At 44.2% G+C, this 26,860-nt stretch overlaps 1 protein-coding gene across 2 annotated transcripts in view; it reads right to left on the bottom strand.

Moving 5' to 3' along the window:
* WNT9A (Wnt family member 9A) overlaps window positions 1-26,860 on the bottom strand; it is a 142,907-nt gene that overhangs the window by 45,003 nt on the left and 71,044 nt on the right. The window lies entirely within an intron of this gene.

The following is a 26,860-nucleotide window of genomic DNA, read 5'->3' as shown; positions in this document are numbered from 1 at the left end:
ACTCCGAGCAGTGACTGGACCAGCCCCAACCCTATGACTGACACTGGCTCTACATTGTGGCGGCTGTCAGTCGGGGCCGGTTATAGCGGCCTCTGTATACTCCGAGCAGTGACTGGACCAGCCCCAACCCTATGGCTCTACATTGTGCCGGCTGTCAGTCAGGGCCGGTTATAGCGGCCTCTGTATACTCAGAGTAGTGAGTGAACCAGCCCCGACCCTATGACTGATAATGGCTCTACATTGTGGTGGCTGTCAGTCAGGGCAGGTTATAGCGGCCTCTGTATACTCAGAGCAGTGACTGGACCAGCCCCGACCCTATGACTGACACTGGCTCTACATTGTGGCGGCTGTCAGTCAGGGCCAGTTATAGCGGCCTCTGTATACTCCGAGCAGTGAGTGAACCAGCCCTGACCCTATGACTGACACTGGCTCTACATTGTGCCGGCTGTCAGTCAGGGCCGGTTATAGCGGCCTCTGTATACTCCGAGCAGTGACTGGACCAGCCCCAACCCTATGACAGACACTGGCTCTACATTGTGCCGGCTGTCAGTCAGGCCCAGTTATAGCGGCCTCTGTATACTCAGAGTAGTGAGTGAACCAGCCCCGACCCTATGACTGATAATGGCTCTACATTGTGGTGGCTGTCAGTCAGGGCAGGTTATAGCGGCCTCTGTATACTCAGAGCAGTGACTGGACCAGCCCCGACCCTATGACTGACACTGGCTCTACATTGTGCTGGCTGTCAGTCAGGGCAGGATATAGCGGCCTCTGTATACTCAGCAGTGAGTGAACCAGCCCCGACCCTATGACTGATAATGGCTCTACATTGTGGCGGCTGTCAGTCAGGGCCAGTTATAGCGGCCTCTGTATACTCCGAGCAGTGAGTGAACCAGCCCCGACCCTATGACTGACACTGGCTCTACATTGTGCTGGCTGTCAGTCAGGGCAGGATATAGCGGCCTCTGTATACTCAGCAGTGAGTGAACCAGCCCCGACCCTATGACTGATAATGGCTCTACATTGTGCTGGCTGTCAGTCAGGGCCAGTTATAGCGGCCTCTGTATACTCAGAGCAGTGACTGGACCAGCCCCGCCCCTATGACTGATAATGGCTCTACATTGTGCCGGCTGTCAGTCAGGGCCAGTTATAGCGGCCTCTGTATACTCCGAGCAGTGACTGGATCAGCCCCGCCCCTATGACGGACACTGGCTCTACATTGTGCCGGCTGTCAGTCAGGGCCAGTTATAGCGGCCTCTGTATACTCAGAGCAGTGACTGGACCAGCCCCGCCCCTATGACTGATAATGGCTCTACATTGTGCTGGCTGTCAGTCAGGGCCGGTTATAGTGGCCTCTGTATACTTAGAGCAGTGAGTGAACCAGCGCCGACCCTATGACTGACACCGAATGCTGGTGGGGATAATAAAGCTAAAATTTCTCCCTGCTGCATTCAGCTGCGTGCAGGCACCAGGCACCATATTAACATATTATCCTGCAGATTAACCCCATATCACCAGGTTAACAGCGTTACTTCTGGTGACCGGTTCCCTTTAAAAAATAAAATGGTGTGTGTGGTATCATTCTGTCTATGGTTATATTTTTACTGGTTTTAGTGGTGTCGTCTTGTTACTCTGCATCATTCTGTGTATTCCCTCTAATGTGACGACAAAGCATTTAAAAGGAGTTTTCCACTACTAGAATATTCCCTTCTTAAATTAAATGTTCAGTGCCAATAAAATAATAAAGCCTGTACTCACCGCCCGTGACGGCGCCGTTACAGCGGTGTCAGCACTTGTGTTCCCGGGGCTGTGATGCGGTATTGTGACACGTGAGCCTGGCACTCAATCAGAAATGATGTCACCGTCTCTGCCTTCAGGCAAACTGAACATGGAGAGGAAGTCCGGGCTGCAGGTGATCATCATGTTAAGTTCATATGAAGGTGAGGACAGTGACTCCATCTCTGATTGGGCGCCGGTGTCACGTTTCATTCCAACGCATCACAGTCCCGGGGAGAGCAAGTGCCAACACCGCAAGAATGGCATCGGCACAGGAGGCGAGTAAAGGCTTTATTATTTCATCGGGGCCAAACATTTAGTTTAAAGAATGGGTTGTCCTAGTAGTGGACAATCTGTTTAATCTTAATTATCCAGACGTCCATTTTCAGTAGGTCAAGAAACACAGACTATTGTTCATATGAGCCTTTAACATTGACTCTTGAGTTGATGTTTGTTGTAACTTGTTGTCTGTTATCTTGGATGACAGGGACACAGGGTAAATGAACAATAGATATTTGTTAATATGTTGATCACAAATTTTACCAGGCTAGCTAGTTTATTGACCTGCTAAACAGAGGACAAAAGACGAACTATGAAGCTTGATTAAATACTCAAACAATGAGAGTTAAACTCATCCCATCTCTCCCTGGACCTGTAGATGATGAACTGAACCACAGATGTGGGTATAAAGAGGGTTTTTCTATCCTTCTGAAGAGAGACAAGCAAGATAGATCCCTTGTGGGATGCTGATGCTAAGGCCAGAACCCTAGAGAGACTTGGAGAAAACCTGATTACCGTGGAAATAGCGCTGGAGGACCAAAAATGGAGAAAGATCTGGAGCCGAACTGCCGTACAGGGCTCTAAGCAGAAGCTTGTGATTCATCTCTTGGGGCATTCATCCCATCACTGGACTGTATTAGTGTTCCTGGAATATTTTATCCTCTGTGTGGTGGATTGTTTTATGGAGCTTTCGGTTTGCACGTAATAAAGGTTATTGGGACTGTTCACTCATCACTCGCTCTGTTTATTGTGTGATACTTGAGTATGTCCTCATGACAAGCAGCGCAAAGTCTGAAAGACTAGAATAATACAATACTGCCCCTAGATACAAGAATATAACTGCTATAATACCGTCCCTATGTACAAGAATATAACTACTATAATACTGCCCCTATGTACAAGAATATAACTACTATAATACTGCTCCTATGTACAAGAATATTACTACTATAATACTGTCCCTATGTACAAGAATATAACTACTATAATACTGCTCCTATGTACAGGAATATAACTACTATAATACTGCCCCCTATATACAAGAATATAACTACTATAATACTGCTCCTATGTACAAGAATATAACTACTATAATACTGCTCCTATGTACAAGAATATAACTACTATAATACTGCCCCTATATACAAGAATATAACCACTATAATACTGCCCCCTATGTACAAGAATATAACTACTATAATACTACATCAAGAAAATAAAGCAGCACAAAAAGGAGAAAAGAGAAGACCGGGTGCAAAGCCCCCAAGGCAAACAACAAACCTTAATAATAGGAGTCCAAAAGAATCAGAGGCAGCACACCGTTAATGATGAAAATGGAGCTAATTAGCCCAAAGAGGCGACGTTTCGGTCCTAACAGCACAGACCTTTCTCAAGCCTGAGCTTTCAGCTCATGTCTGACCTGGACATATTTTTTGTCTAATTTCCCCAAGTTTAGAGACACAGAGGGCTGGAGAAAGTTCAGCTTTATTCCTATCTCTAAGCCAGATACTGTCACTGTTAGTGTCATCTTCTGGAATGAGTCTGTTCCCCCGCAGGACATTGTGGTGTGGCTCGAGGCACTTTGACCTGGTCTCTGACCTCACCAAATGCAGAAGCAATGAAGGTATCTGGACGGGAGGGTGGCGGGTCTTGGTGAAGCTGCGCCAATGCAATAACATCACTGCCCACTTACCCAACTCCTTTATTGGGAGGGAGAGGGGTGTGTGTTTCTATCCTGGGCAGCCTCGTTAAGTGCTTTAAATGTGGCAAGGCAGGTCACCTGGCAAATGCCTGTAGTGTGGTGAGGTGCAGCCTGTGTGGGGAGGTCGGCCATCTAGCTGCAGACTGCCAGAACATCAGTTGCAACCTCTGTGGGAAGATCGGTCACCCTCACAGGGACTGTCCAGACGCCTGGCACAATATCTGTAAGGACTTTCCTGATGAGGACTTGGTGGCAGGGGCAGAGATTCTGGAGGAGGCAGCTTTACTGTCAGGGGAAATACTGACCAGTCCAGAGGTCCACCAGGGGTCTACTCAGCTAACATCAGAGCAGCAGGGTTCAGAGAGAGAACAGGGGAGTATGGAGGTTGTACCTCAGGGGCAGCGGTCACAGGAAGGCATTACTTCAGTGCTACCATCTGTGTCTAAATGGAAGAGCAATAAATCAGACTAAAAGGAAGAAAAAGGACAAGGCCTCCCGTAAACCTGAGGAGTATGACACTGGCCAAGGAGCCGGGAAGAAATTCCAGAGTTCTGCAGGTGTAATGGTCGTATCTAACAGGTTTGATGTTCTGTCTGAGTCTGACGGTGATTTGAGGATGACCTTAAAAGAATCAATGCAGAGTGTGATAGGGACGTAGAGGACTGTCCTCCGCCAAAGCGGAAGCCCTTACCTGAGGGCACTCGGGTAGAGTCTGAGATGGAGACCGGTGGTGAACAGAATAACTCCGACTCAGATCTGTGACGCTGTCAACGAAATAATGTCCAAACTCAGATAGATAAAATCATTAGGAATAAGGAAACGTGAGAGCATGTAAAGTTATGGAAGGATGTGTCATTGGGTTGAAATATGAGGAGTTCATTTTGCAATGTGTGTGTTTTTTGTTTTTCAAACCAGAAGTATGGACACTAAGTTAATTTTATATGTATAATCTGGATACATAATGAATGTATGTATAATCCAAGTGAATTTAGTTTTGGATTACTGGAGGAATTTTGTTAAATTTGTATTTGTTTGATTTTTACAATAAAAATTGCCCCTATGTACAAGAATATAACTACTATAATACTGCCCCTATGTACAAGAATATAACTACTATAATACTGCCCCCTATGTACAAGAATATAACTACTATAATACTGCCTCCTATGTACAAGAATATAACTACTATAATACTGCCCCTATGTACAAGAATATAACTACTATAATACTGCCCCCTATGTACAAGAATATAACTACTATAATACTGCCTCCTATGTACAAAAATATAACTACTATAATACTGCCCCTATGTACAAGAATATAACTACTATAATACTGCCCCTATGTACAAGAATATAACTACTATAATACTGCCCCTATGTACAAGAATATAACGACTATAATACTGCCCCTATGTACAAGAATATAACTACTATAATACTGCCCCTATGTACAAGAATATAACTACTATAATACTGCCCCCTATATACAAGAATATAACTACTATAATACTGCCCCTATATACAAGAATATAACTACTATAATACTGCCCCCTATATACAAGAATATATCTACTATAATACTGCCCCCTATGTACAAGAATATAACTACTATAATACTGCTCCTATATACAAGAATATAACTACTATAATACTGTCCCCTATGTACAAGAATATAACTACTATAATACTGCCCCCTATATACAAGAATACACTCACTGGCCACTTTATTAGGTACACCATGCTAGTAAGGGGTTGGACCCCCTTTTGCCTTCAGAACTGCCTCAATTCTTCGTGGCAGAGATTCAACAAGGTGCTGGAAGCATTCCTCAGAGATTTTGGACCATATTGACATGATGGCATCACACAGTTGGCGCAGATTTGTCGGCTGCACATCCCTGATGCGAATCTCCCGTTCCACCACATCCCAAAGATGCTCTATTGGATTGAGATCTGGTGACTGAGGAGGCCATTTGAGTACAGTAAACTCATTGTCATGTTCAAGAAACCAATCTGAGATGAATCGAGCTTTATGACATGGCGCATTATCCTGCTGAAAGTAGCCATCAGATGTTGGGTACATTGTGGTCATAAAGGGATGGACATGGTCAGCAACAATACTCAGGTAGGCTGTGGCGTTGCAACGATGCTCAATTGGTACCAAGGGGCCCAAAGAGTGCCCAGAAAAAATTCCCCACACCATGACATCACCACCACCAGCCTGAACCGTTGATACAAGGCAGGATGGATCCATGCTTTCATGTTGTTTACGCCAAATTCTGACCCTACCATCCGAATGTCGCAGCAGAAATCGAGACTCATCAGACCAGGCAACGTTTTTCCAATCTTCTACTGTCCAATTTCGATGAGCTTGTGCAAATTGTAGCCTCAGTTTCCTGTTCTTAGCTGAGAGGAGTGGTACCCAGTGTGGTCTTCTGCTGCTGTAGCCCATCTGCCTCAAAGTTCGACGCACTGTGCGTTCAGAGATGCTCTTCTGCCTACCTTGGTTGTAACGGGTGGCAATTTGAGTCACTGTTGCCTTTCTATCAGCTCGAACCAGTCTGCCCATTCTCCTCTGACCTCTGGCATCAACATGGCATTTCCGGCCACAGAACTGCCGCTCACTGGATTTTTTTTCTTTTTCGGACCATTCTCTGTAAACCCTAGAGATGGTTGTGCGTGAAAATCCCAGTAGATCAGCAGTTTCTGAAATTCTCAGACCAGCCCTTCTGGCACCAACAATCATGCCACGTTCAAAGGCACTCAAATCACCTTTCTTCCCCATACTGATGCTCGGTTTGAACTGCAGGAGATTGTCTTGACCATGTCTACATGCCTAAATGCACTGAGTTGCCGCCATGTGATTGGCTGATTAGAAATTAAGTCTTAACACACAGTTGGACAGGTGTACCTAATAAAGTGGCCAGTGAGTGTATATCTACTATAATACTGCCCCCTATGTACAAGAATATAACTACTATAATACTGCTCCCTATGTACAAGAATATAACTACTATAATACTGCCCCTATGTACAAGAATATAACTACTATAATACTGCCCCGTATGTACAAAAATATAACTACTATAATACTGCCCCTATGTACAAGAATATAACTACTATAATACTGCCTCCTATGTACAAGAATATAACTACTATAATACTGCCCCCTATATACAAGAATATATCTACTATAATACTGCCCCCTATGTACAAGAATATAACTACTGTAATACTGCTCCTATGTACAAGAATATAACTACTATAATACTGCCCCTATGTACAAGAATATAACTACTATAATACTGCTCCTATGTACAAGAATATAACTACTATAATACTGCCCCTATGTACAAGAATATAACTACTATAATACTGCTCCTAGGTACAAGAATATAACTACTATAATACTGCCTCTATGTACAAGAATATAACTACTATAATACTGCCCCCTATGTACAAAAATATAACTACTATAATACTGCCCCTATGTACAAGAATATAACTACTATAATACTGCCTCTATGTACAAGAATATAACTACTATAATACTGCTCCTAGGTACAAGAATATAACTACTATAATACTGCCTCTATGTACAAGAATATAACTACTATAATACTGCTCCTATGTACAAGAATATAACTACTATAATACTGCTCCTATGTACAAGAATATAACTACTATAATACTGCTCCTATGTACAAGAATATAACTACTATAATACTGCTCCTATGTACAAGAATATAACTACTATAATACTGCCCCTATGTACAAGAATATAACTACTATAATACTGCTCCTATGTACAAGAATATAACTACTATAATACTGCTCCTATGTACAAGAATATAACTACTATAATACTGCTCCTATGTACAAGAATATAACTACTATAATACTGCTCCTATGTACAAGAATATAACTACTATAATACTGCCCCCTATGGACAAGAATATAACTACTATAATACTGCCCCCTATATACAAGAATATAACTACTATAATACTGCTCCTATGTACAAGAATATAACTACTATAATACTGCTCCTATGTACAAGAATATAACTACTATAATACTGCTCCTATGTACAAGAATATAACTACTATAATACTGCCCCTATATACAAGAATATAACTACTATAATACTGCCCCCTATGGACAAGAATATAACTACTATAATACTGCTCCTATGTACAAGAATATAACTACTATAATACTGCCCCTATGTACAAGAATATAACTACTATAATACTGCTCCTATGTACAAGAATATAACTACTATAATACTGCTCCTATGTACAAGAATATAACTACTATAATACTGCTCCTATGTACAAGAATATAACTACTATAATACTGCTCCTATGTACAAGAATATAACTACTATAATACTGCTCCTATGTACAAGAATATAACTACTATAATACTGCCCCCTATGGACAAGAATATAACTACTATAATACTGCCCCCTATATACAAGAATATAACTACTATAATACTGCTCCTATGTACAAGAATATAACTACTATAATACTGCTCCTATGTACAAGAATATAACTACTATAATACTGCTCCTATGTACAAGAATATAACTACTATAATACTGCTCCTATATACAAGAATATAACTACTATAATACTGCCCCCTATGGACAAGAATATAACTACTATAATACTGCTCCTATGTACAAGAATATAACTACTATAATACTGCTCCTATGTACAAGAATATAACTACTATAATACTGCTCCTATATACAGGAATATAACTACTATAATACTGCCCCTATATACAAGAATATAACTACTATAATACTGCCCCCTATGGACAAGAATATAACTACTATAATACTGCTGCTATGTACAAGAATATAACTACTATAATACTGCCCCTATGTACAAGAATATAACCACTATAATACTGCTCCTATGTACAAGAATATAACTACTATAATACTACATCAAGAAAATAAAGCAGCACAAAAAGGAGAAAAGAGAAGACCGGGTGCAAAGCCCTCAAGGCAAACAACAAACCTTAATAATAGGAGTCCAAAAGAATCAGAGGCAGCACACCGTTAATGATGAAAATGGAGCTAATTAGCCCAAAGAGGCGACGTTTCGGTCCTAACAGCACAGACCTTTCTCAAGCCTGAGCTTTCAGCTCATGTCTGACCTGGACATATTTTTTGTCTAATTTCCCCAAGTTTAGAGACACAGAGGGCTGGAGAAAGTTCAGCTTTATTCCTATCTCTAAGCCAGATACTGTCACTGTTAATGTCATCTTCTGGAATGAGTCTGTTCCCCCGCAGGACATTGTGGTGTGGCTCCGGAGGCACTTTGACCTGGTCTCTGACCTCACCAAATGCAGAAGCAATGAAGGTATCTGGACGGGAGGGTGGCGGGTCTTGGTGAAGCTGCGCCAATGCAATAACATCACTGCCCACTTACCCAACTCCTTTATTGGGAGGGAGAGGGGTGTGGGTTTCTATCCTGGGCAGCCTCGTAAGTGCTTTAAATGTGGCAAGGCAGGTCACCTGGCAAATGCCTGTACTGTGGTGAGGTGCAGCCTGTGTGGGGAGGTCGGCCATCTAGCTGCAGACTGCCAGAACATCAGGTGCAACCTCTGTGGGAAGACCGGTCACCCTCACAGGGACTGTCCAGACGCCTGGCACAATATCTGTAAGGACTTTCCTGACGAGGACTTGGTGGCAGGGGCAGAGATTCTGGAGGAGGCAGCTTTACTGTCAGGGGAAATACTGACCAGACCAGAGGTCCACCAGGGGTCTACTCAGCTAACACCAGAGCAGCAGGGTTCAGAGAGAGAACAGGGGAGTATGGAGGTTGTACCTCAGGGGCAGCGGTCACAGGAAGGCATTACTTCAGTGCTACCATCTGTGTCTGACGAGTATAGCAATAATCAGAAAAGGAAGAAAAAGGACAAGGCCTCCCGTAAACCTGAGGGGTATGACACTGGCCAAGGAGCCGGGAAGAAATTCCAGAGTTCTGCAGGTGTAATGGTCGTATCTAACAGGTTTGATGTTCTGTCTGAGTCTGACGGTGATTTGAGGATGACCTTAAAAGAATCGATGCAGAGTGTGATAGGGACGTAGAGGACTGTCCTCCGCCAAAGCGGAAGCCCTTACCTGAGGGCACTCAGGTAGAGTCTGAGATGGAGACCGGTGGTGAACAGAATAACTCCGACTCAGATCTGTGACGCTGTCAACGAAATAATGTCCGAACTCAGATAGATAAAATCATTAGGAATAAGGAAACGTGAGAGCATGTAAAGTTATGGAAGGATGTGTCATTGGGTTGAAATATGAGGAGTTCATTTTGCAATGTGTGTGTTTTTTGTTTTTCAAACCAGAAGTATGGACACTAAGTTAATTTTATATGTATAATCTGGATACATAATGAATGTATGTATAATCCAAGTGAATTTAGTTTTGGATTACTGGAGGAATTTTGTTAAATTTGTATTTGTTTGATTTTTACAATAAAAATTGCCCCTATGTACAAGAATATAACTACTATAATACTGCCCCTATGTACAAGAATATAACTACTATAATACTGCCCCGCATGTACAAAAATATAACTACTATAATACTGCCTCCTATGTACAAGAATATAACTACTATAATACTGCCCCTATGTACAAGAATATAACTACTATAATACTGCCCCGCATGTACAAAAATATAACTACTATAATACTGCCTCCTATGTACAAGAATATAACTACTATAATACTGCCTCCTATGTACAAGAATATAACTACTATAATACTGCCTCCTATGTACAAGAATATAACTACTATAATACTGACCCCTATGTACAAGAATATAACTACTATAATACTGCCCCTATGTACAAGAATATAACTACTATAATACTGCCCCTATGTACAAGAATATAACTACTATAATACTGCTCCTATGTACAAGAATATAACTACTATAATACTGCCCCTATGTACAAGAATATAACTACTATAATACTGCCCCTATGTACAAGAATATAACTACAATAATACTGCCCCTATGTACAAGAATATAACTACTATAATACTGCTCCTATGTACAAGAATATAACTACTATAATACTGCCCCTATATACAAGAATATAACTACTATAATACTGCCTCCTATGTACAAGAATATAACTACTATAATACTGCCTCCTATGTACAAGAATATAACTACTATAATACTGCCTCCTATGTACAAGAATATAACTACTATAATACTGCCTCCTATGTACAAGAATATAACTACTATAATACTGCCTCCTATGTACAAGAATATAACTACTATAATACTGCCCCTATGTACAAGAATATAACTACTATAATACTGCCCCTATGTACAAGAATATAACTACTATAATACTGCCCCTATGTACAAGAATATAACTACTATAATACTGCCTCCTATGTACAAGAATATAACTACTATAATACTGCCTCCTATGTACAAGAATATAACCACTATAATACTGCCCCTATGTACAAGAATATAACTACTATAATACTGCCTCCTATGTACAAGAATATAACTACTATAATACTGCCCCTATGTACAAGAATATAACTACTATAATACTGCCCCTATGTACAAGAATATAACTACTATAATACTGCCCCGTATGTACAAAAATATAACTACTATAATACTGCCCCTATGTACAAGAATATAACTACTATAATACTGCCTCCTATGTACAAGAATATAACTACTATAATACTGCCCCTATGTACAAGAATATAACTACTATAATACTGCCCCCTATATACAAGAATATAACTACTATAATACTGCCCCCTATATACAAGAATATATCTACTATAATACTGCCCCCTATGTACAAGAATATAACTACTATAATACTGCTCCCTATGTACAAGAATATAACTACTATAATACTGCCCCTATGTACAAGAATATAACTACTATAATACTGCCCCGTATGTACAAAAATATAACTACTATAATACTGCCCCTATGTACAAGAATATAACTACTATAATACTGCCTCCTATGTACAAGAATATAACTACTATAATACTGCCCCCTATATACAAGAATATATCTACTATAATACTGCCCCCTATGTACAAGAATATAACTACTGTAATACTGCTCCTATGTACAAGAATATAACTACTATAATACTGCCCCTATGTACAAGAATATAACTACTATAATACTGCTCCTATGTACAAGAATATAACTACTATAATACTGCTCCTATGTACAAGAATATAACTACTATAATACTGCCCCTATATACAAGAGTATAGCTACTATAATACTGCTACCTATGTACAAGAATATAACTACTATAATACTGCCCCCTATATACAAGAGTATAGCTACTATAATACTGCCCCTATGTACAAGAATATAACTACTATAATACTACTCCTATGTACAAGAATATAACTACTATAATACTGCCCCCTATATACAAGAATATAGCTACTATAATACTGCTCCTATGTACAAGAATATAACTACTATAATACTGGTCCTATGTACAAGAATATAACTACTATAATACTGCCCCTATATACAAGAGTATAGCTACTATAATACTGCTACCTATGTACAAGAATATAACTACTATAATACTGCCCCATGTACAAGAATATAACTACTATAATACTGCCCCTATGTACAAGAATATAACTACTATAATACTGCCCCCTATGTACAAGAATATAACTACTATAATATTGCCCCGTATGTACAAAAATATTACTACTATAATACTGCCCCTATGTACAAGAATATAACTACTATAATACTGACCCCTATGTACAAGAATATAACTACTATAATACTGCCCCCTATGTTCAAGAATATAACTACTATAATACTGCCCCTATGTACAAGAATATAACTACTATAATACTGCCCCTATGTACAAGAATATAACTACTATAATACTGCCCCCTATGTTCCAGAATATAACTACTATAATACTGCCCCCTATGTTCAAGAATATAACTACTATAATACTGCCCCTTATGTACAAGAATATAACTACTATAATATTGCCCCGTATGTACAAAAATATTACTACTATAATACTGCCCCTATGTACAAGAATATAACTACTATAATACTGACCCCTATGTACAAGAATATAACTACTATAATACTGCACCTATATACAAGAATATAACTACTATAATACTGCCCCTATGTACAAGAATATAACTACTATAATACTGCTCCTATGTACAAGAATATAACTACTATAATGCTGCCCCTATGTACAAGAATATAACTACTATAATACTGTCTCTATGTACAAGAATATAACTACTATAATACTGCTCCTATGTACAAGAATATAACTACTATAATACTGCCTCTATGTACAAGAATATAACTACTATAATACTGCTCCTATGTACAAGAATATAACTACTATAATGCTGCCCCTATGTACAAGAATATAACTACTATAATACTGCCCCCTATGTTCAAGAATATAACTACTATAATACTGCCCCTATGTACAAGAATATAACTACTATAATACTGCTCCTATGTACAAGAATATAACTACTATAATGCTGCCCCTATGTACAAGAATATAACTAATATAATACTGCCCCCTATGTTCAAGAATATAACTACTATAATACTGCTCCTATATCTATATTATGAGGGTATCAGACGCTGCCGGGATCAAGACTTATTTTGGGATTATTCCTGCAGGTTCATAATTTCGCCAGTAATTCCAGACATGTTTTTCCTTCTTCTATAAATCCTCTAATCAATCCTTGGCAGATTGTGCGGCTGAGGACGGTCACGGCTGCGTGCTCCATGGTCGCCTTGTTGACCCCTTATTAGTCTCTGGTGTAATATTCCTTCCTATTCTCATGGCCGTCTGGCTCGTTAACAATACGACATTTCTGGGAGTTGGCGTGTAGTCAACCATGTTGGACGCGGTGCTTGGCTGGTGACAAATCACACACAGCACAATCATATAATGAGTGATCGACAGACGTCGCTATGGAGAGAATTCTTAGTCTGCAGCCAGTGATACAATGTAACATTCTGTGGATCGCCTCTGATCATGGCCTGGCCGGGCGCCCACCATCACCGGCCCAGAAATGGCGGCCTCCTTCATCAGACGTTACATCTCATCAGCTGTTAGCAGGGTATTGGGTTCCTCCAGAATATTCATCTCCGTCTGCACCGAGAGCCGGGATGACGGAGGAACAAAGAGCTGATGCAGCAGACAAAGCGACGTAAATGCTTTCATAGCTTTCCAGAAATGCATTCTCTCTCCATGATACTGTCAGAGACAAGCGGCTGCCAGGAAACGTGGCTCCGAATATCTCACATGTGGCTATGAATATCATTATATCATAGACATCCGCAATACGGCTGCGGCAAGCGGAGGGTACCAGAAACACCAAGTCCAATCTAGACGACGTTCTACAACACAACAATCCACAGAGTGGCCCACAATGCCAGCCAGGTCATAGGGAAAGTTTTGACTATCTCCTCAGGGGCGGGGCCTACAGAAACAGACACTGATAGGATGGCCACATTGCCCAGAGAGGAAGGTGTGTGCTATAGTAAGCCGCCTCTTGTGAGAGGCAGGTTATGCTTGCTGAGACATATTAATTTTTTATCAGTCCGTTATGGTGAGGGGGCGTATTCAGGGGTGGATTAAGGGTAGCCAGGGCCCCGGGCTGTTCAGACTCTGTGGGCCCCCCGGTCATGTGACTGGGTCGGGAAGTCACTAGTTTTCATGTCTCATACGGGGCGTCAAGGGGCGGGAAGGGGTTAAATACTGAGGTAAAAAAACTCTGCAAATACGCAACGTGTGCACGAGGCCTCACAAATACTGAGGTAAAAATCACCAAATGCTCAGCGTGTCCATGAGGCCTTACAAATAATGAGTGAAAAACTCACCAAATACTCAGCGTGTGCACAAGGCCTTATAAATACTGAGGTAAAAAACTCACCAAATACTCACCAAATACTCAGCATGTGCACGAGGCCTTATAAATACTGAGGTAAAAACTCGCCAAATACTCAGCGTGGGCACGAGGCCTTACAAATACTGGAAGGTTTCCACCCAACATCTAGTCCTGACTCACCTGTACCTAACATTGAAACCAGCTAATAGTCTACAATCACCTGCTGACCTAGACCCATGACCTGTCAGACAAGTTACTTCACATGAGTCACACAGAGGCTTCTGCTTCATGAACTTCCCCAGATAGAAGAAGCAGCCTCCAATGTGCAAGCCTATGGCCAGATACACAGGAAGAGATGCTCCTCGTCACAGGCTGTGCCCAACATGGCAGCAGAGGGTTTAACGCCACAGGCAAATTGCTGTCTCCTCACACACTGGACACGACGCTGCATCTGGCAATGAACAAGTGCACATTGCGCAATGTTAGTCATGTCCCAGATGTTCAGCATATAGAGAACGAAGGGGGGACCAAAAAAGACCCCAGGATTGGAACAGGAGCATGGGAAAGTGGACGGCGGTCGGAGGGACAGGGTTTATATAGGGGTCGGAGTAAGTAAATATATATATAATTACACACGCACACACATATTACTACATGCGGACAGCGCACACATGCACAATCCTCAGGCTGTATAACTTTCAACTGGTCAAAACATTTCTCTCAGTAAGCCAAGAAAGAAATTTGGCAGGAATAAAATACACCTCATAGTAACTTATGTGTGAGGCAGAGGTGACAAGACCCGCCATCTCATGCCCACCTTACTAGAGGTGCCCACTGCCCACATATAACAAAGGTTACCGGCCGCCGGACCACACCCATTTCACAACTAGTCACACCCATGTCCACGCCCCAACCACACCCATTTAGCACTGCTGATCACACTGACTGGCACTGAGGGCACAGTGGCTGGTACTGTGGGCACACTGACTGGTACTGAGGAAAAGAAAGAAAGAACAGAGAGAGAGAAAAAAAAAGAGAAAAAAAGGAGAAAGAAAGAACAGAGAGAAAGAAAGAAGAAAGAGAAAGAGAGAGAGAAAGGAAGAAAGAACAGAGAGAAAGAAAGAGGGGACAGAAAAAAAGAACAGAGAGAGAAAAAAAGAAAGAGGGGAAAGAAAGAACAGTGGGAGAGAAAAAGAGGGGAAAGAAAGGACAGAGAGAGAAAAAAGAAAGAAAGAAATGGGAAAGAAAGAACAGAGAGGAAGTGAGATAGAAAGAGGGGAAAGAAAGAAGTAAGTGAAAGAAAGAACAAAGAAAGAAAGACAAGGAAAGAGGGGAAAGAAAGAAAGATTCTATAAAGATACTGTACCAGCCCGGCTCACATTGTAGTGCTCACCTGAGCCTCCTGATGCAGGACATATCATGATCCACTCACATGGCCGACATCCCCGAGTCCAAGGTGATCCCGCTGTCTGCGCTGTCGGAGGACATGGTGATGATCTGAAGCATTTCCTGAAGTGCCTCCATCACAATCTCCTCCGATCAGCTTCCAGCACGTCACTTCTGATGGAATGTCACGTGCGAGTTTTCAAGTGCTCCTCGGGGCTCCGCCGTATACTCCTGTGTCTGCGGGAAAAGTAAGCTCCCGGACGGGGCAGTGGGGCAGACTCTCAAAATCTGGGACGGTTGGGAAGTATGAATGCTCCCCATGATACACCTTGTGCACACATAGCTCCGCACACCTCATACACACACAGTTCCGCTTTGTATGCCTCGCACACACACGGCTCCACTCAGTACACACATGGCTCCACTTCGTAAACCTCGTACACATGAGGCTCTGCTCCGTACACCTTATACACACGCGTCCACGCTCTGTATACCTTGTACACACATGGCTCTGCTCCGTAAACCTTGTACACATGCGGCTTTGCTCCATACACCTCATAGACAGGCGGCTCCACTCCGTAAACACACGGCTCAGCTCTGTACAGTTTGTACACACAGGACTCCTTTCTGTACACCTCGTACACACGCGGCTCCGCTCCGTACACCTCGTACACACACGCGGCTTCGCTCCGTACACCTCGTACACACACGTGGCTCCGCTCCGCACATCTCGTACACACACGGCTCAGCTCAGTACACTTTGTACACACAGGGCTCCATTCTGTAAACCTCGTACACACGCGGCTTCGCTCCGTACACCTCGTACACACACGTGGCTCCGCTCCGTACACCTTGTACACACGTGGCTCTGCTCCGTACACCTCGCACGCGTGCGGCTCCACTCCATAAACAGACGGCTCACCTCTGTACACTTTGTACACACAGGGCTCCGTTCCGTACACCTCGTACACACGCGGATCCGCTCCATACACCTCGTACACACACGTGGTTTCGCTCCGTACACTTCGTACACACACGCAACTTCGCTCCGTACTGTCATGATCCAGGTTGGATATGACAGGTTTTGAATAAGTAACCGTTTTTTTCCTTTGAGCTGGTTGCTTAGAGTTGGTTTTTGCCCCCGGTGGCCATTAGGGTTATTACACAGTGGTGTCTTTTGTTCTAGTTTGCCCCCGGTGGTGGTGAGCGTTATTGCATGGGAATCTCTAACAGGTGTGAGACTCTGGCTCCTAACTATAAAGGTGTGTCAGGTGTTCTCACTCACTGTTGGTGATATTGGCGTTTTCCAACCATCCTTGGTGAAGGAACTTGAGTCCCGGGCAGCTCAGTCAGAATCCTAGAGTGGCAGCTATGGTGTCAGCGAGGAGTTCTTGCAAAGCTTGGTGGTGTGACAGCTATGGTGAAAACTCTGTTGCTGGAAGAGAGCTGCACTCAGATGCTGGACTCTGTTGCTGGAAAGCTGCACTCAGATGCTGGACTCTTGCTGGAAGAGAGCTGCACTCAGATGCTGGACTCTGTTGCTGGAAAGCTGCACTCAGATGTTGGATTCAGTTGGAGGAAAAGATGCACTCAGGTGTCGGACTCTGTTGCTTGGAGCATTAGCAACAGAGCAAAGCTAAGTGGTGTTTCCCTGTTTGTCACTTTCCTCAATGTGTGTTTTAGTGTAGTGGTGGGATTAGTTTCTGCACCGTCCACTTCACTAGTAAAAGATTGGTTCAGGGCGAGCTAGGGATTTCAGGTATCCTGATTGGCGACCGGTGCAGAACCGGCCTAGGGATCGTTAGGAGTATAGAGACACTGACTCGGGGGAGTGCAGGAGGTCTCCATGTCCCCGCTCCCTATCGCAGGCCACCATTGTAATTGTTTTCCTGGTTTTCCCCTTTATTCTGAAATTCGCCCTGCTGGAGGCGGTCTATCCAGACATACGTGTACTACTGAAATTTGCCTGCTGGAGGCAGTGTATCCGGCTGCATGTTCTATTATTTAAATTCGCCCTGCTGGAGGCGGTGTGTCCAGCCTCACGCGACCATGACACGTACAACTCGTACACACACCTGGCTCAGCTCCATACACCTCGTACACACACGCGGCTCCGCTCCGTAAACACACGTCTCCGTTCCGTACACCTCGTACACACGCGGCTCCGCTCCATACACCTCGCGCGCACACACACGCGGCTCCGCTCCGTACACCTCGCACACACACGCGGCTCCGCTCCGTACACCTCGCACACGTGCGGTTCCGCTCCGTACACCTCGCACACATGCGCGGCTCCGCTCCGTACACCTCGCACACGTGCGGCTCCGCTCCGTACACCTCGCACACGTGCGGTTCCGCTCCGTACACCTCGCACACATGCGCGGCTACATCCACCCTGTAAACCCCTCCTGACCCCACACATACTTCCCTCATCCAGCACCATGACAACCAGCACAGCAGAGTCCCGCATACAATACATTGAGGGCTGTGTGCACAGGACCTGTGATGAGGTCACAGGAGGGGAGGAGTCAGGTGTCACATGATCAGGGGCCTCTGCTGTGACCTCATCACAGGTCCTGTGCGCACACAGCAGTGATTTATCAGTGAGGGGCTGGCGCTGCAGTGCCCGATGGATTCTGGGAGGGGGAGGAAGGGGTCGGTACATGGGGGAGCGTGGCGCTATGGTGGCGGATTATAATGGGGCAATTTCCCTGGGCAGGTGGGCCCTGGGCTACCGCCCAGATTGACCTCATTATAATCCGCCACTGGGCGTATTATAGTAATTGTATCTAATATTGTTTCTACCTCAGTGTGTGTTATGGGCGTCTGATTTTACTGTTACTTTTTTCATGGATACTTCAGCCTGATATTGAGGTACCCAAACAAAGGCCCATTGACTCCCTACAATACATCTGTGAATGGCATCCTACTATCAGGTGGTCCGGCCCAGGTAAATATACTAAGGGTATCTGTAAGGAAGATGGAAGAAGAGGAAGAGGAGGATGGGTCCTTGCAGATGCTGGGGCCTCACCAAAGTGAGTGATGGCGGATGGCACGGTCGCGCCCTGACAGGTGTGCTGATATCCTACATTCCTTCCTGCAGTCTTGACTCCCACGGCGAACTGTCCAGGCCACTATCAAAAGGCAAAAAAGGAAGATAGGCAAAGACACAAGGTCATCTAACAAAAGGATCACTGCTGAGAGAGCGGCCCACGGGCTGCAAAGTGTATGGGGGCAATGTCTATAGAGCAAAGCTGCAGTGTGGAAGATGGAGAGTTGAGGGAAGGGACGGTGCACAGTCCCCACCATCTGGAGGGTTATGGCTACGATCTTTAGTCTAGATAATACTCCAGTTTTGCTCCTTTCTCCGCAGCTCTGCTCTGTCAGTGACGTAAATATTCATCTTCACATCCAGAGGCTGAAGATCGTCCTGTGCTCATAACTCAGGATCAGTAATGTAATGTATGCACGCAGTGACTGCACCAGCAGAATAGTGAGTGCAGCTCTGGAGCATAATACAGGATGTAACTCAGGATCAGTAATGTAATGTATGTACACAGTGACTGCACCAGCAGAATAGTGAGTGCAGCTCTGGAGTATAATACAGGATGTAACTCAGGATCAGTAATGTAATGTATGTACACAGTGACTGCACCAGCAGAATAGTGAGTGCAGCTCTGGAGCATAATACAGGATGTAACTCAGGATCAGTAATGTAATGTATGTACACAGTGACTGCACCAGCAGAATAGTGAGTGCAGCTCTGGAGTATAATACAGGATGTAACTCAGGATCAGTAATGTAATGTATGTACACAGTGACTGCACCAGCAGAATAGTGAGTGCAGCTCTGGAGTATAATACAGGATGTAACTCAGGATCAGTAATGTAATGTATGTACACAGTGACTGCACCAGCAGAATAGTGAGTGCAGCTCTGGAGTATAATACAGGAGGTAACTCAGGATCGGTAATGTAATGTATGTACACAGTGACTGCACCAGCAGAATAGTGAGTGCAGCTCTGGAGTATAATACAGGATGTAACTCAGGATCAGTAATGTAATGTATGTACACAGTGACTGCACCAGCAGAATAGTGAGTGCAGCTCTGGGGTATAATACAGGATGTAACTCAGGATCAGTAATGTAATGTATGTACACAGTGACTGCACCAGCAGAATAGTGAGAGCAGCTCTGGAGTATAATACAGGATGTAACTCAGGATCAGTAATGTAATGTATGCACGCAGTGACTGCACCAGCAGAATAGTGAGAGCAGCTCTGGAGTATAATACCGGAGGTAACTCAGGATCAGTAATGTATGTACACAGTGACTGCACCAGCAGAATAGTGAGTGCAGCTCTGGGGTATAATACTGGCTGTAACTCAGGATCAGTAATGTATGTACACAGTGACTGCACCAGCAGAATAGTGAGTGCAGCCCTGGAGTATAATGCAGGAGGTAACTCAGGATCAGTAATGTAATGTATGCACGCAGTGACTGCACCAGCAGAATAGTGAGAGCAGCTCTGGAGTATAATACAGGATGTAACTCAGGATCAGTAATGTATGTACACAGTGACTGCACCAGCAGAATAGTGAGTGCAGCTCTGGAGTATAATACAGGATGTAACTCAGGATCAGTAATGTATGTACACAGTGACTGCACCAGCAGAATAGTGAGTGCAGCCCTGGAGTATAATGCAGGAGGTAACTCAGGATCAGTAATGTAATGTATGCACGCAGTGACTGCACCAGCAGAATAGTGAGAGCAGCTCTGGAGTATAATACAGGATGTAACTCAGGATCAGTAATGTATGTACACAGTGACTGCACCAGCAGAATAGTGAGTGCAGCTCTGGCGTATAATACAGGATGTAACTCAGGATCAGTAATGTAATGTATGTACACAGTGACTGCACCAGCAGAATAGTGAGTGCAGCTCTGGAGTATAATACAGGATGTAACTCAGGATCAGTAATGTATGTACACAGTGACTGCACCAGCAGAATAGTGAGTGCAGCTCTGGCGTATAATACAGGATGTAACTCAGGATCAGTAATGTAATGTATGTACACAGTGACTGCACCAGCAGAATAGTGAGTGCAGCTCTGGAGTAATACAGGATGTAACTCAGGATCAGTAATGTATGTACACAGTGACTGCACCAGCAGAATAGTGAGTGCAGCTCTGGAGTAATACAGGATGTAACTCAGGATCAGTAATGTAATGTATGTACACAGTGACTGCACCAGCAGAATAGTGAGTGCAGCTCTGGAGTAATACAGGATGTAACTCAGGATCAGTAATGTAATGTATGTACACAGTGACTGCACCAGCAGAATAGTGAGTGCAGCTCTGGAGTAATACAGGATGTAACTCAGGATCAGTAATGTATGTACACAGTGACTGCACCAGCAGAATAGTGAGTGCAGCTCTGGAGTAATACAGGATGTAACTCAGGATCAGTAATGTAATGTATGTACACAGTGACTGCACCAGCAGAATAGTGAGTGCAGCTCTGGAGTAATACAGGATGTAACTCAGGATCAGTAATGTACAGTGTTGTTCAAAAGTCCTGCATAGGCATGAAGAAAACTATATGTTTCATACTTCTGCATCTCTACAGTGAAACATATATGGTTTTGTAATCCCTCATTGTATGTCATACTCATTTTTGAATGTCCCAAGTGTATAAATTGTTATGGTATGCGCATTTTTGATAATTTTTTTTACAGCATTACCATACCTACACCAGTACAGTGTGTAGAATGGTGATCAGGTTTCTAAGTTCATTAACTTCCAATGCAAGTTCACACAGACTTAAATTTTTCTTTTTAAGATTTATTATTTTTTATTTAATTCAGAGTCCTGAAAAGGGCCTTTTGAGTGCATCTTTAGCTTCTAATACTTTATTGGCCAGCCTTTGCTCTTGAGCACCAGCTTGCATCTCTGTGGCATGGAGTGAACAAGCTTCTGCAGTCAATAGTAGCCACCTTGTTATTTTTTTCCATTCCGTTACTGTCTTAGCTCTGTGACAAGGAGCATTATCATCCTGGAAGATATAATCCCCTGAAAACAGGTGTTGAGCAGAAGGCAGCATTTTCTTATTAAGGATGTCTATGTATTTTTTTTGCATTAACCATACCCTCCACAATATGAAGCCTTCCAACACCATTGGCTGCCATACAGCCCCAGACCATTCCTTTCATCGGATGTTTCACAGAGAAGCTCAAACACTCTGGCTTGTACTCTTCATGTGGGAACCTTCTCACATAAGACTTGCCATCATTTCCTAAAATGCAAAAAGTGCTTTCATCACTAAATAGCGCTTTTTCCCACTCCTCTATTTTAAATATTTCAATGCCCACAGTTTTCGCCTTTGTCTGGCTGTCATCAATGGCTTCTTTCGGGCCTCGCACCCTCTCAATCCTGCTTCCAAACATCTCTTCCTAACAGGTGATGTTGCTACCTCAATACTGCACTTTTCTTGCCATTCTCGCAATAGCTGAGGAGAGGTGAGCTTTCGATTGGCAAGGGATGTTCTTATCAGTACTCTATCCTCCCTTTTAGTTGACTTTCTGGGCCGACCAGATCTGGGCCTGTCCTGGGTAATTCCAAGCTGCTTATGTTTCTGCAAAATTCTTACGACTGTAGTCTGATTACAGCCGACCTTCCTTGCGATCTGGGGGCCAGTATAACCCTCTTCATGTAGCACCACAACTCGCACACGATCCTCCGCTGACAAAAATCTGAAGGCTCCCATCATAAAACTCTACAGTATGATTCACTAGATAGACCAACAGATAAAACAAAGAAACAAAGCAGCAGATGCGATGCAATGTAATTGGCTGCCAGATCCAGGTTATGATTGGTCACAAGAACCTCATCTGTGATTGGCTAATTTTGGATCTGAAGCTGTACAATATTTAGTTGTGCTTTCAATTCCCATATTGTTGCAATAATTTCAGGCAAAACTGCTTCAAAAGCTAAAAATATTACAGGGAGAGAATGCAAAATTGTATTCTGAACAAAACCATATGTAATATGTCATATTAGCATCGAAGATATTCGACAGAAAACGTTTAAAACTTGAAAAATCAATTTATCCTACGCAGGACTTTTCAACACCACTGTATGTACACAGTGACTGCACCAGCAGAATAGTGAGTGCAGCTCTGGAGTATAATACAGGATGTAACTCAGGGTCAGTAATGTAATGTATGTACACAGTGACTGCACCAGCAGAATAGTGAGTGCAGCTCTGGAGTATAATACAGGAGGTAACTCAGGATCAGTAATGTAATGTATGTACACAGTGACTGCACCAGCAGAATAGTGAGTGCAGCTCTGGAGTATAATACAGGATGTAACTCAGGATCAGTAATGTAATGTATGTACACAGTGACTGCACCAGCAGAATAGTGAGTGCAGCTCTGGAGTATAATACAGGAGGTAACTCAGGGTCAGTAATGTAATGTATGTACACAGTGACTGCACCAGCAGAATAGTGAGTGCAGCTCTGGAGTATAATACAGGAGGTAACTCAGGATCAGTAATGTAATGTATGTACACAGTGACTGCACCAGCAGAATAGTGAGTGCAGCTCTGGAGGATAATACAGGATGTAACTCAGGATCAGTAATGTATGTACACAGTGACTGCACCAGCAGAATAGTGAGTGCAGCTCTGGAGTATAATACAGGATGTAACTCAGGGTCAGTAATGTAATGTATGTACACAGTGACTGCACCAGCAGAATAGTGAGTGCAGCTCTGGAGTATAATACAGGAGGTAACTCAGGATCAGTAATGTAATGTATGTACACAGTGACTGCACCAGCAGAATAGTGAGTGCAGCTCTGGAGTATAATACAGGAGGTAACTCAGGATCAGTAATGTAATGTATGTACACAGTGACTGCACCAGCAGAATAGTGAGTGCAGCTCTGGAGTATAATACAGGAGGTAACTCAGGATCAGTAATGTAATGTATGTACACAGTGACTGCACCAGCAGAATAGTGAGTGCAGCTCTGCTCAGCTGCTGGCTCATTCTGGTATTTGTGGGTGTGGTTGCCACGGATCCTGCTGTGTGCTCCTGAGCTCTAGAGAACCAACACCTCTCCACCCGGGGACCTGCTCTCTCTCCTACCCAGGGAGGGAATGGGTTTTCTGGGATGAGCAATGGAGCCAAGTCCCAGGCTTCTGTTTCCCGGACCAGGCTGGCGGGGAGCAGGAGAAACCAGCAACCGGCCTGCACATCAGAGGACACGGGGGTGAGACGCTCCACCAGGAGTCACAGCAATGTGGCTCCTACTCCCCCCCCCCCCCAGTCTGCAGAGACCCAGAGAAGCCATAAGGTTTCCAACATGGAGGAGAAGCCTGCTAGCAGCATGCAAGGTGGCGGTCCTTCCGGAAAAAATCTGAGTGTTCATGGAAGAGAGACCGACATCACTGAAGAAGGTTGGGGGCTGCAGAGGTCCCGGGAGTCTGTGTTCACCTATGCCTCCCGGGTCATGAGCCACCTCCGTGAGTATGAAGAGGCAAGTAAGACCATCAGGAGGCTCCAGGAGGAGCTGCGATGCACAAGCGCCAAAGCTGCAGGTTCCTCCAAACCCAGGAAGACCCAACTCCAAGCTGAGGTAAAGAGACTGAGACATGAAATAAATGAGCTGGAGGTAACGAAAACTTTTATAAGAGAGAATAGTGGTCCCTTTAAGGAAAAACTAGTAAATGAAGACAGGTTTAGAGAAATGGCCAGGTGGATGATGATGATGATTGATGATGGTCATCAGCAGACAGCCCCACCTGGCAGCCTGCAAAGTCTCCCGCAGGCCATGTGCAGCAAGCTCCCTGCTAGACAGGCGACATCGACATCTGGTCGCTGTTCTGCTGGCTCTGGGGAGGACAGTAATAACAGTGGCCAGGAAAGGGCGCTAATGGCAGAGATCAAGCTCCTGGAGTCTCCAGTGTGCCTTCAGAATTTCCATCTTGGTGACGATTTGCCAGAGGAAGCACCTGGCAAAGAAGACCAAGCCAAAGCTACAGCTATGTATATGCCCCCCTCCCTGTACCCCGGAGTCAGCTGAAAGGACAGCTCGCTGTATAAGTCCCGTTGCCCAACCCAGGTTCTGCTGTGGATCCGATGCAAAGGTGCGGGAAGAGTACAGAGCATGGTAGTGAGGCGCAGAGCTTCGTCTCTGCTTGTAGTAGCATGGACTTAGCAGGAGGTGCATCAGCCAAGAGGCTGGACAGTGAGGGCAGCCCGGCGGCGGGCGAACGGTCAGGCCACGATGCTGTGGTACGCTCCTCAGTGGGAGGGGAGAGTGGCCCAGTATCGGGGGCAGCTCCGGTAGCCTCGGCGCCCCTGAATGATGTTGCCACTGATCACTTAGTTGAGAAGTGGCGCAGTATGAGGGGGTTGTCGGTGCTGGGCGTTCCGATCCTCCCAAAGTCCTATTCTGTGTTGGCGCCGCTGGTCAATAAGATACTGATATAAAGCGTCAGCGGCGCCCCACAGCAGCAAAAGATCAGCGGCGTCTGATGTCAATTGTTAAACAACGGAAATAACCAGCTGATGATGCGGAGGGCACACGTAAGACCAGGGGTGAGGTCGCCTCCAGTTCTGTGGAGGAGACTGAGCCCCTTGGCCTGATGATGCGGAGGTTAAAATGTCACCCCCTGTTGTCACTGGTCCAGCAGGAGTGAATGTGGTGGGGTGTAAGAATGAGGAAAATTCTTTCTAGTGGTGTGGTTGCTGGTTTGGTAGAGTGTGAGGGGGTTATGGAGGTGGGAAATAGTGATACTGTTGGTGCAGATGTGGTCACTGGTCCAGTTGCCCCTCCGGTGGTAGCAGAACCCATCAGGAGTTATGCCACTGTCATCTATGGGTAAAATAGGGCGTACTCCTCATCTCCGGGGACAGCGTGTTGCAGCGTCATCTCCTGGAGGCTCTAAAGAAGGGGGAGAGATCACTAATGGTAGAGCGTCGGGTGGTTTATCTATCTGTATAGAGAGCCCTGGCCTCGGGGCCTTCCGAGAGCAAAGAGGGGGCGATACAGTGTGGTCGCTCCCAACAGCTGGGCTGGGTAGTTAGTGTGCGTGGGAATGTGGTCCGTCTTCGGTGGAGGGGCAGTGATGAGTGTCCTCCAAGGTCTAAGGTTGTGGAGCTCTTGCTGAGGATGGGCTTCAAGGCAATTGACATCTACGCCTTGATACATCCCTATTCCATGCCTGAGTTTGATGTCAGCTTTGTTCGGCCAGAGGGGCTTGAGCTCTTCTGGTCGAATTAGGAGTTGGCAAAAAAGGAGTCCGGCTGGCGAGACTTTGCCATCTAGGTGGTGTCTCACCAAAAGTCAAGTCAAAACTGTGACCATGATGACTTGTAATGAGTAGATTTCTTGTTATGACATCATGACATGGCTTGGCCTATATGGAGAAGTGGTGGAAAAGCCAAAGAAAAACTGCGACGAGTATGGTATTTGGTCAGGGGCCTGGACGTTTATGGTAAAACTTAAGCGTTCAGGTGGCACGGTTGCCCACATTCCATCATCTGCCTTCCTTGGTAGGGATTGTATCCAGGTCTTCTACCAGGGGCAACCAAAGCTCTGTCACAAGTGCGGCGACCCCACACACTTCATTGCAAACTGCACTGTGCAGAAATGTGCATTGTGTGGGGATATCGGCCATCTTGCTGCATCATGTGTGGAGATTAGGTGCCACCTGTGTGGTGACTTAGGTCACCCATTCAGCCGTTGTCCTCGCTCCTTCGCT

This window comes from Dendrobates tinctorius, unplaced genomic scaffold, assembly GCF_039654945.1.
Source record: "Dendrobates tinctorius isolate UK_male_01 unplaced genomic scaffold, ASM3965494v1 ptg000311l, whole genome shotgun sequence".
Lineage (NCBI taxonomy): Eukaryota > Metazoa > Chordata > Amphibia > Anura > Dendrobatidae > Dendrobates > Dendrobates tinctorius.
This window is presented reverse-complemented; position numbering and strand designations above follow the sequence as displayed.